Source organism: Micrasema longulum, unplaced genomic scaffold, assembly GCF_059751315.1.
Source record: "Micrasema longulum isolate JH-2025_06_02 unplaced genomic scaffold, ASM5975131v1 h1tg000678l, whole genome shotgun sequence".
NCBI classification, from domain to species: Eukaryota; Metazoa; Arthropoda; class Insecta; order Trichoptera; family Brachycentridae; genus Micrasema; species Micrasema longulum.
Genome location: NW_028277874.1, coordinates 1,215,726 through 1,227,325, shown reverse-complemented (window position 1 = coordinate 1,227,325; position 11,600 = coordinate 1,215,726). Strand labels below are relative to the sequence as shown.

Below are 11,600 nucleotides of genomic sequence, written 5' to 3'. Positions count from 1 at the left end.
CTTGTACCTGAAGCGTAAGAATGATCATCTTGCCTTCTTTTAACAAAAAATGGGATTCGCAGCGATTGGTGTACTAACGCAGTGCCCTTTGCACCATTAGGTGCGGAATGAGAATGATGATGAAACAATAAAATTTAAAAAAATCCTGAAGCGTAAGTCTGATCATCTTACCTTCGTGCAACAAAGAGAATGATGGTATTGATTTTTTATTAATTTAAGTTAGATAATAAAAACAGTTGATATTATTATCATAGCAAAGTATCGTTTTAAAGTGTTAAAAGAAAGATACACATCTTTACATTGGTAAATAATGTGATAGTACTCGTATTATGAGGAAGGAGATCTCGTGACATTAAACATTAGTTAGCTTCTAATATAGGAAAGCAGTGCAGTGCCTAAATAAATTCTTAAGTCGTTTGTTTTTATTTTTTAAATACATAAAGGCGTAAAACAAAAACCCGTGTCGAGCCATTACATTTACATGATTCAATACATACTTATGATGTCTAAATAATATATATAAAATAATACACTATGTATGTTTCTTTTTTTGGGTGATACCGTGGGTCTTACTCATAAACTCTGCGTAAAGTTGCACCTAAGTATAGTGGTATAATTCGGATAAGAATACCATCCTAATTCTACCACTATAATAAGGATCGTATTCCCATCCGAATTATACCACTATACTTAGGTGTAACTTTGTGCCAAGTTTATGAGTAAGGCCCCGTATGTGTTGGATTTGTTCCGACGTTCCAGCGATAAAAGTTCGGAAAAGAAAACCAAAATAAACGAAAATTTGAGAAGCTTCAAAAGGCGCAAACAAAGATCAACAAAACTTGGATCCAAATACGGTGGTTAAAAATTTATCTTATCATAAATTAAGCGCAAGTGCAATAGAAGTATTAACAAAGGGGTTAAATTTTGCCATAACCCCAAAATCTATCCCAGTTGTAGATATTATATGTGGAGTTGAAGCATCTCTACGTAAATTACCTACAGTTGTAGTGGAAGAAATTCGCCAAGATACGAGTATCATTCTACGACGAGCGAAGCCTCCAAAATCTAATTTATCAGCATCTCAACGACAAGCCCTGAAAGAATTACGAAGAAATGAAGACATAGTGATATTCCCAGCAGATAAGGGCAATGCAGCTGTAATATTGAAGAAAACAGATTATGTACATAAAATGCACGTACTAGTGTAAACACCTACTTACAGGAAAGTCAAAAAGAACCCAACGGATAAAGTTGATCGAAAAACAAGAGAATTAGGAAAAACAACAGAAATACCCAAAGAAGTGCAACAGACACTATTTGTTAAAGCCTCAAGGACACTTTCTATATACGGCTTCCCAAGATACATAAAAGGATATGCCTCTTAAGTCTATAGTAAGCACTAAAAGAATCTCCAACCTACAAACTAGCGCAGTATTTGTCGAAACATTTGCAATTGCATACTAGGAAGACTAGCTGAAAGATTCGGCTCATTTTGTAAGCCTTCTTAACAAAATATTAGTCGCAGAGAGGGATATTTTAGTAAGCTTTGACGTAGTCTCACTGTTTACAAATGTACCAATGGGAGACTCTATAACTCTTCTAAGTGAAATTTTTGATAAAGGCATGTGCGATATGTTTGAACATTGCCTTAAAAGTGCTATTTTACATTTCAAGGTGAAATTTATCAACAAATAGAAAGAGTAACCATGGGTTCTCCACTTTCACCAGTGATAGCGAACTTCTTGATGGAAATATTTAAAGATACAGCATTGGATACGGCAAATTTAGTACCCAAAGTGTGGCTGAGGTATGTAGACGATATCTTTGCAGTTTGGCCACATGGAATGAATGAACTGAATATTTTTCTAGAACATATAAATTCATTACATCCCCTGATAAAGTTTATAATGGAACTACAAACTAACGACTCTCTTCCATTCTTAGATGTTTAAGTAAAAAGAAAATCAAACGGCGTCTTGGGCATACAGTGTATAGAAAACCAACCCATACGAACCGATACCAACACGCTGATTCACATCATTTTTTTTTTTTTTTTTTTTATACGCCTCCACTCGTTTGCGAGTGATTTTGAATTCACATCATTATCCAGCCCAAAAACGAGGATTAATATATACATTGTTAACAAAAACGACACAAATATGCAAAGATTCCGATAAGGAAGAAGAGGTCAACAAAATTACAGATGCGTTGGAGCGTAATAGATATAAGAAGAAGAAAATTGACAACTTTATTAAATCGCAAGCTACCAAAAAGAACTAAAAAGAAGATATTACCAGAAAAACTGCATACCTACCATATATACATAATGGTTCTGACAGGATAGCCAAAGTGCTGAAGAAACATAATATTGGAACAACGTTTGGAACTGTGGGAAAAATAAGAACCATTTATTGAGCCCAAAAGCTTGTAAAAAGTAATCACCTCAATGAACTAATGCCAACCCTGTAAATCGCACCCGAGCGACAATAATGGCGCAAGTTCAAAATCTGACGTTTTTTTATTTAAGTTTCTAAAAATGTTCCTGAATTTGATATTTTCTATTTGCACAATCAACGGCATGGGTCTTAAAAGATAAGATGACAATTTTGTACCATATTTTTAATTCAAATTAACGAAATAACAATGGCATAATAATCATGATGCCATTGTTTTTTTCTGAAAATATTAAAAACAACGTGGCAGTGAAATTTAAGTTGTCAAAAATCAAAATTTTGTTTATTTTTGGTAACATGGGATGCCTAGCATACAAATTTGTGTATATTTTTGCTATTTTCTATGCAAAAACGTCAAATTTATTAGCATCAACGCTGTGACCGCTCGAAATCACTCCTAAGATAAATGATCCCCTTTGAAGCTAAAAGCTGTTCATTTTTTTTAATTGGCACTGAAAACACCTCAAAGCACAAATTCAATTTTTTTTTGTCATCCGGACATTTTGTCATTCCTACAAATTTTTCATCCATTTTTTTTCCTTTAAATTTTTTACAGATGTCAAATAATTCAGTTGGAGTAAATTTTTTAACAGTTTTTGAAGAATCTGCAGGAAAAAATAATAAAAATGACTTGATTGAAAAAATGTACCCTTTTCACGCATTAACTTTGGAGCAGAGTTTACCACGGTGAGGCAATTCAATTGCTTTTATTAAATGACTCTTTCCTTATCTACTCTGTTGTGTCAATCAATATTTCCGCGCGTACAATAAAATTTTAGAGAACTTAAAAAAATATGTAATTATCTTACATTTGTGTTATGATTATATTTTTCGCGATCTGGCAACATTACGCGGTGACTTCACACATGTGCGCGGTGAAAGTGGGGCAAAGTGAGGGGATTTTTGGACACAGTCCGATGTATTCAAATATGATTCTACGTTTCTTCTGGACTATTCTTAATTCTATGATTAAAAATCAGTCTGACGCCTTTAGTGTAGGTACGAGAGACGGTGTACCTGCGTTAGGAGTTGGGAGGTTGCGAGTTGCGACTGTTGCGAGTTACTCCCACAGATTGGCCTTTTGCGATCTGTCAATGCGCCGCCATTGCGCCGAGTAAATTTAGACTCTGATCTAAAATTTGATGTCAGAAGCAAACATCGCGGATTAGAGCCAACATTAATGGCTGACGGCAGTCTCCTAGTCTACTCCGCGCGGTTAGCGCGTCCCTTTCAACCGAACGTTTTATAATAATTTAATATAATAATTTTCACTTCCCGCTCAAATTGACGGGAAAACGATACGCTTTTGTTTCGCGAACGAAAGCGTGTTTGCGAGTTCGATTTTTTAAAATAGAGCATGAAAGTGACGCGCGTTCGTATCTTCAATTGTTTCGATTTTCAAAGGTGTTCGCTATATTAATATTTTCATTTCTTATCGCGATCGAGGAATATTTATGAACAAGTGAAGTTGTGAGCTTTGCCGCCAATTTAAGGCAATAGGAAAATTATTGTGATAATTGCGGTATTTATTTTGAGGTAAAATTTTTTAAATATCCATTTTTTTAAAAAGATATGCGTATATTTATTTTAATATAATTAATGTTTGATTACTACGGCCCGGTTGTGTGATCATTAGTAAAACAAATGAAAGCGATGTAACAGAATCTTTTTTGTATGAAAAGGGGACCAATTATTTCTGATGACTAATGATCAATGATCAAGCAACCGGCCCATACATTTTTATTTTCATTATTCTCACCTCTGCTATCTTGTGGTATTTTAAAACAATCATTAGCTACAAACCAAAAACATTATAATTATATAATTATGCCGGATTTAGAACACATTGACATCGGGACATGTTCAAAATTGCTTTCGTTTTCAAGTAATTCAAAATGCGACTAATTATATACCTTTAGCCCGCATGTGTCAGTAAGATAACATTTAATTTGCTGCCGTAATATTTAGGCATTTCAGGATCCTTTAACAACTTTTGTGAGTAATCTTTAAGCAAATATTCTAAAGTACACGTGTACATCTTTTAATACCCTGTCATCGCTCTAATTTTCTTTCCTCCTCTTTCACAGTAGTAGCCGCTCGATTGTGGAATAATCTACCCTTCTTTATTTACATTTAAGTCAAGATTGAAATGTCACTATCTAAATATTTAAATTGTTCCTTTATCCTTCTTATTTCCTTCCCATCCCCTCGCCTCTCTTCATAGTATAGTTATATATATTTTTTAATATTTTTATTTTGTTAATCTTTGTTTTTAATTTGTGTATAAAATTGTAAGATTTAATATGTCCATGTATTTATAATTTTCTCAAACTGAACGGTTTGGGTAGGTAGGAAGAAATTTCCTTGAGGCAATATGCCCGCCCTTATATGCATATATTTTGTATATGTATAAAAAGTGTCAAATAAAATACATTTTATTAAGATATATTTTTTTTATATCTTGTACAACGTTAAATGTACTAATGGGCTCATGGGTAAATGAGCTAATAATATCTACAATTTCAATTAATATCTGATAGCTCCATATAAAATAAAATTCACTGATAGGAATCAAATCATTTAAGTAGACCGGGGTTCAAAACCTTACTACGGGACTACAACCCCTTTTTATTTTCACAATTTTTTTTGCGTTATTTATACTTTTAAATCAGTTCTGGGAGTGTGCAAGTAAATAAATAAATAAAATACGGCTATTCGATTATTCTTTTTTATATCTTCGTTCAATTCCGAAAATTATTTTTAGGACTTAAAAGTATTTATTCTTTAATAAATTTATATTTATCTATGTGCACACAGTGCTGTTGATATTACATAGAAATTATTACTAATAAACATAAATAATACGGATGAAGAAGTTTAGTGCTACGGGCAATGGGGTATAAAGATGTTTTTTTACATGCAGTAAAAATTAGTGTTTAATTGTACCATAATTTTTTTCGAAAATGCATGAAAAATTAATAAAAATTAACTTCTTTGAAACGCAAGAGGTTCGAACAATAACGAATCAATGATAGCGCTATTACGTGTTGTGAAAGATTGCCTGTTAGCCATGTATTTCAACGTTTAGTGTGTTTTGACAGGTTCGGGGTTCTCCTTTAAAAAATCGCCGATTTGAGCTCGTGACGTCACGGGCGTCATTTAAAAAATAAAAATAAATGAAAAATTATAGTAATAATAAAAAGATACGTAAAAAAAATTGACTTAGTTCGATAATTTATAAAAGATTTTTTTTAAATATGTATATAGAACTATCTCATTACATACACAACTCAATATGCCTGTATCGATAATACAAATTTATCAAAATAACAAGAGATAATGAGAATATAAACAATTAATATATTACAACAGAGATGAAGAACATTTAAGAGAAGGTAATATGGAAGTCTAGGCATCTACAGAGCTTATGACCTGTCAATGGCTGGTTTAAGTGGCCACTTTACACACTGTGTAACATTCACCATTCTGCCTATATTTGAACATCCATATTCCTTCAATTCTTTCATCTGTTGATGTTTGTGAAGTTAAAGAGCTGAAACCTTTATTTATACGGGTGAGATTCATCTAATTGAATTATCTCACCTACATACTAGGCAACGCCTGAAAATATTATTTTTTCCATTTTTATACTTCTTCATGGACCAGGTAATTTATCAACAATATTTTGAGTTTGTCCAAATTTTTGTAGACAAGGACTGGATTGTAGGTGAGATAATTCAATTAGATGAATCTCACCCGTATAAATAAAGGTTTCAGCTCTTTAACTTCACAAACATCAACAGATGAAAGAATTGAAGGAATATGGATGTTCAAAATATAGGCAGAATGGTGAATGTTACACAGTGTGTAAAGTGGCCACTTAAACCAGCCATTGACAGGTCATAAGCTCTGTAGATGCCTAGACTTCCATATTACCTTCTCTTAAATGTTCTTCATCTCTGTTGTAATATATTAATATAAACAGCTCCTCAGGGAGTTGAATCCAGTCCTTGTCTACAAAAATTTGGACAAACTCAAAATATTGTTAATATAAACAATCATCATCATTCCCTTTCCGCACCTCGTGGTGCATAGGGTACTGCATTTGTACACCTATGTTTGTTACATGAAGGTAAAATAATCAGTCTGACGCTTCAGATACCAGTCCAGAAACTATGAAATATTCTAGTGTAAAAACACCCTTTTAAATAAATATTCCATTTCAACCATGTCGGAATCGAACCCGAAATCTCTCACGAGGCCGACGCATATGTACAAATGAGGTGTTTATTTAAATAGTTTATTTAATTTGTTTTATTTAAACGCCTTGTAGGCTTTTACATGTTTAAGATATATATATACATACAAAGACAGACATATATTTTAGACAAAAGTAACAAAAAATAAAGAAAAAAAATAAAGATGTTTGCATATTAGTAAAAAATATATAGGTTAACTATTTATATTTTATAGTACATACATATATTGCAGCGGAAAAAACAGAAGTGCATTGCTAAATATAAAGATAGACATGTATTTTACACAAAAGTAGCAAAAAAATAAATAAAAATGAATTAAGAAGAGTAAGAAAAATAAAAAATACAAGTAAATAATCATCTTTACATAATAAGACATACATATATTGCAGTGGAGAGAACAGAAGTGCATTTTTTCGTATCAGTTATATTAAAATAAATAATAATTTAGAATACTGATATAAGTCAATAAACGGTACACAATTAAAATCAACATAATATTATTTAGGTATTTCAATTTGAAGATAGTAAATTTATACACTGAATTTTAAAATTCACAGGTGTTACATTAAATATATCATTTGTGTATTCGTTTGCAAACGCATGAATTCTCCTTGCACTGTAGTTTGTCGTAGATACATTTACATAGAATAGTTTAATAAATCGGGTAACCCGATTGTGATGTTATTGTTTTGTGAGTTTGGAGTATGGTGTGTGAAGTGTGGTATATGAAGTAATGCGTGTGGAATGTGGTGTGAGTATTATTGTAGTTGATTCAGTTTTTTTTGGTCTAAATATTAAAACATTAATATTTCTCGGCGTCTGTTTGTAGTGGAGAGCGGAGTTGTCGAACAAGTCCGAACCGTACATCTATGAATCTTTTTTAGCGTACCTGGGCGTCCATGTCGGGCTAATTGAATTTTTCAAGCTAAACGACACCAGTTGTTGATGCCTGCCAATATGTTTTTGTCGGATGATGACACAATATTCGCTCAGTGGGCGTGTATCCACGTAAAGTACACAGTACCTACCTACCTACCTAGGCGCTGGCTGTGCGCCGATAGCACTGAATCACCATCATGAATGGGAGTTGCCTCTTACAGGATACAGACAAAAATAAAAACAAACAAAAATTATAAACAGCTGTTTCATCCAAAGATCTAAAATATGCCGTGTGCAATATTTTGAGTATTTCCAAATGTTAGTTGACAAGGCTGAATTTTAGGGAGTTATCAACTCTTAAAAAACTGTGGTAAATAATTCCGTTGCGCGCGGTGATCTAACATCGTGTTACCACAAGAAGCAAAAGGCGAAATATTCTAAAGTTCAGACCTTTTTTAAAAAATATTTATTGACTCTTAAAAGGCTGTGGTAAATAATCCCTTTGCGCGCGGTGATGTAGCATCGTGTTACCACTAGTAAAAGACGGAATATTCTAAAGTTCAGACATTTGAAAAAAAAACGTAGAGATATTCTGTTTAATAATTCCTTTTCCATAATTTATGTAAATAAACATATAATTTAGCCCTGTTATAGAAAAAAATAAATCATAAATAGATCGCTCATATAACGCGCGTGCGTTTCCCATCACTGTCTTCAACCGACTTAATCACAGAACACAGAACAGCGTCTCTGTCTTCCTTGTTTTGACTTCTATCTTCGTCCATTCTTTTTCTAATACAGATATGTTGCTGAATTAGCGGACATTCATTCTTCGCGAGGCAAGGATAAATATTTTTTCTATTAACATCTAGCATAGTTATACAAATTTTACTTTCAGTCCATGCCTAGCAAAGTCAACTGCATAATTAAATTACAATTAAAAGTTTTGCTTAATTTTAAATTTCCTGAAAACGATCTGGATATTTGGCTATCCGGATAACTTGAGCTCGGATAAACGGAGTTCTTCTGTATTTGTACCCAAATTTCAAGTTTTTTTTACTCTTGTACGTACCGAAATTCAAAAGCAGTGAGTTTACTTTTTAATTACTCGAACCCCTAGGTACATCTCTATTTTTTTGTATACGTCGGTAATCAGCATTACACAAAAAAGCTCGTTTTTAACGTTAACGGCTGACTTTTGTGTGTTTGTTTTTGGAGCGAATTCCTGTCGTACTTGTAAATGATATGTAAGGCAAGTTTTAAACAAATTTCAGTCAAATTAAATTAATTTCATTAAATAAACATGTATCGTAATATAATATATTACATATTTTTAATTCATGTTGTGGGTTGATTATCAGCTTGAGACCCATTATTTATGAAAAAAATAACGTTTAATAATTTCTAAAGTATAAAAGATAAAAAGACATTAAAAGTACCCTTTTTTATGAATGATTTGTTTTGTAAAGACAGATTTTTTTTTATATCCTCAGGAATTAACTGAGGTTTGAGAAGGGTAAAAAAAGAACTTGTTTATACAGGTTTAGATTTATATCTGGTTTTAGTAGGCACTTTGCAGACTGTATAACATTCACCATTCTGCTTATCTGATCATCCAAATTTCCTCATTTTTTCTATATGTCACTTAAAAAGAGTTGAAACCTTTATTTATGCCGATGAGATTCATCTGACTTAATTATTTCACATACTAGGCCACGCCTTAAAACACTTGAATTTTTTTTGCTACTTTTTATACTAGTTAGTTTAATAACAATATGTTGAGTAAATTTTTGTAGACAAGGCAGGATTTACTCCCTAAAGGATAATCAAGATTTAAATTCATTGCAACAGAGTGGAAAACATTATCAAATACAAATATCATTTTATTTATTAATTAAGTTACAGTTATATAAACTTTTTGTGGAATGCATGATACTTGTAAGATACATTTAAATATTATGCAAATATAATGTGCGTTTACGAATTCATACCCAAAAAATGTAATTTTTAGCAGTGACACCATTTTAAGGAGAAAGTTGAATCGAATCATTTTTCCTTTTATAGATTCCAGAATTTAGTTGCATGCAAAACGTCCATGATAAAATTTAGTGCTGTATGAGACAAACACCTGAAAATGAGATGTAACAAACGTCTTATTCAGTTTTAAGTGTGTTGCAACGAAGAGTATGGATGTTTTGGCATTTACATGGCTTATGACGTGTCATTGAATCGTTTAAGTGGCCTTTTTATTCACCGTGTAACATTCACCATTCTTCCATGTTTTAGCATGAATGTTTTGTTGATTTTTGTGAAGTTAAAGATTCCAGATCAAAAACTTCATTCGGTACCAAAATAACAACATTATTTAGCCTTTTAAAATCTAGTTGTTTCTTATTTTAGTGATTCGTCAATTGATTGTATTGAGCCATTAGAGGCCACGTTCTGACATCCACGTTCGAGTACCGGCGACTTAATTCTGTAGTGCGGGGGAGTATTTAAATGGATACAGTTACCGACCAACTGACTTGAAATAAAATCATAAAAAAGTCAACGGCCTACCTCATTATCATATGCCCATGTATTCAGCCATGTTTAAGTAGAGGTTTTCCTTTGAGAGCTGTCATTTCAAATATCAAAATACACGAAACACTCATCAATATAATTAATTCCAATCTTGACTCATCATTTTGCACAGAAAAAGCAAATCTGAATATTCCCACTAGGCGATTCAGAATGTACAACACGTTTTCCCTGACAGTATTTAATAGAAATATTGTGCATCGTAACTCAATATAAGAATCATGAGACATGTATAATGGTGTAAATGAATTTGATTTTGATGTATTTTGTGATAGCCACAGAAATTTAAAAAAAATCTTGATTAAAAAAATTAAATCATACCTCTAATAAAGAGCTATAAAACAAATACGGTATACCAATGGAAACGCGTGTCAAAGACATTACATGACAAACTTACTGACATTCTCTCATTTTTGGTCATACCGTATTATAGAGATTTCAAAAACGGTGCTTCAAGGCGTAAATGAAGACTCTTTCACCAATATTAACTATACCTTCAATCGTGACGTCCACCAGTATAATACGAGACAGAGTCAAAATATTCACGTACCTGGATCACGCACGACAAGGTATGGTCTAAGGTCTCTGCTGTACCTTGCTTGTAGTGAGCACAACAGGCTACCGGAGTCCTGTAGTCGCACTTATACAGGGCCTCACTCCTTTTTTTGTGTTTTGTATCTCGGAGCCGTGTAAACACGTGATTATAATAACCATGCGTTGAGTCCCGGTCCCGTGTTTTCACGTGGTTTACCAGCAGCGAAAAAGTACTAATAAAAGTTTATAGATGTCGATAAAATGCACTTTTTTAAACAGCTGGAAAACACGGGACCGAGACACAACGCATATTTATATAATCACGTGTTTACACGGCTCCGGAGTACAAAGTGTTAACTAAAAAAAACACAAATTTGCACTCAGAATTTGCTTCCAATCGATGTTTAAAATGTACTGACAATCTTCGCTAAACAAAGAAAAATCGTAATGAATAGTCTTCCTTATTACTAAGTGTGGATTATGGACCTCCCAGTACTAAACACAGTAAGCGAGTCAACAAAGTGGGCTGTTCGGAAACCACGCGAGTACAAATATTTATACTAACGGTCCAACAAACTATTTTATTGATCATCTTCTGCCATATGTGATTTTGAAACATGCCTTACTAAATAGGCAGCTGCATAGAATAAGGATGTCAAATAAAATCATCATCCCACTTCCTGAGAGGCTACAACCTTTTCAAGGACTCTTACTTAACTCTTTAAAGGCTGTTCTACAAAATTCCTTTACATCCGGTGATGTAACATCGTATTACCACAAGCAAAAGACAGAATATTCATAAACAGAGGTTCAGACATTTAAAAAAAAACGTAAAGAGATACTGTTATTTTTTTTCCATGATTAATTAAAATGATCATACAATTAAGGCATGTTA

At 32.8% G+C, this 11,600-nt stretch overlaps 1 protein-coding gene across 10 annotated transcripts in view; it reads left to right on the top strand.

The window, feature by feature from the left end:
• Positions 1-3,600: 3,600 nt before the first annotated feature.
• LOC148279711 (uncharacterized) overlaps positions 3,601-11,600 on the top strand; it is a 294,377-nt gene continuing 286,377 nt past the window's right edge. For all 10 annotated transcript variants that reach the window (XR_015822803.1, XR_015822801.1, XR_015822802.1 and 7 more), the window contains exon 1: positions 3,601-3,989. The gene's annotated coding sequence lies outside the window, so the exon portion shown is untranslated. The remainder of the gene's footprint in view (positions 3,990-11,600) is intronic.